The sequence below is a fragment of the Bombyx mori genome, chromosome 16 (assembly GCF_030269925.1).
Source record: "Bombyx mori chromosome 16, ASM3026992v2".
Lineage (NCBI taxonomy): Eukaryota > Metazoa > Arthropoda > Insecta > Lepidoptera > Bombycidae > Bombyx > Bombyx mori.
The window spans coordinates 7,864,203-7,864,792 of record NC_085122.1 but is presented as its reverse complement, the minus strand read 5'-3'; positions in this window follow the sequence as shown (position 1 = coordinate 7,864,792).

Genomic DNA, 590 nt, shown 5'->3' with positions numbered 1-590 from the left:
TTTATCAGCCCACATCTTAGTACACCAGTCTGTGAGTGATTCTGGAGCCCAATTACAACGTGCATACCGCCATCACTTTGGAATTCTTTGGATTCACTTCACTGGATTATGAAACTGAGGTGATAAAATGTGTGTTTCGTATGAACCATGGGATGTGGTCTCAAGCAATTTTTTGAAATTATCCCGTCATCACGATTTTACTAATGCACTGTCCACCACCGTAGCCAAGTTTATGCATACTCCTTAGAATAGTATCGTTCGCAGTGCACCTTTCTGCCACCTAAGACTTTGAAAAGGACTCCCCTTCCTCAGTGTTTCCCGAGTGCTATCACTTGTATTTCTTAAAACGGTAAGTAGTGGTTTAGCTGTGCTCCTGGCATTGCTGATGTCCATGGGCGACTGTAACGATTCATCATCAGGTGGGCCATACGCTAGTTCGCCTACAAGGGGCAATATAAAAATAAAACATTTTTTCCGATCGCAATACTTACTGCGCGTCGAGTGTAGTACTAGTCTTTGTGGAGAGTTGTGTTACTGCCTTAATTATATACAGTGACAAAACCGACACCAAGGTTAATTAAACTCAACGC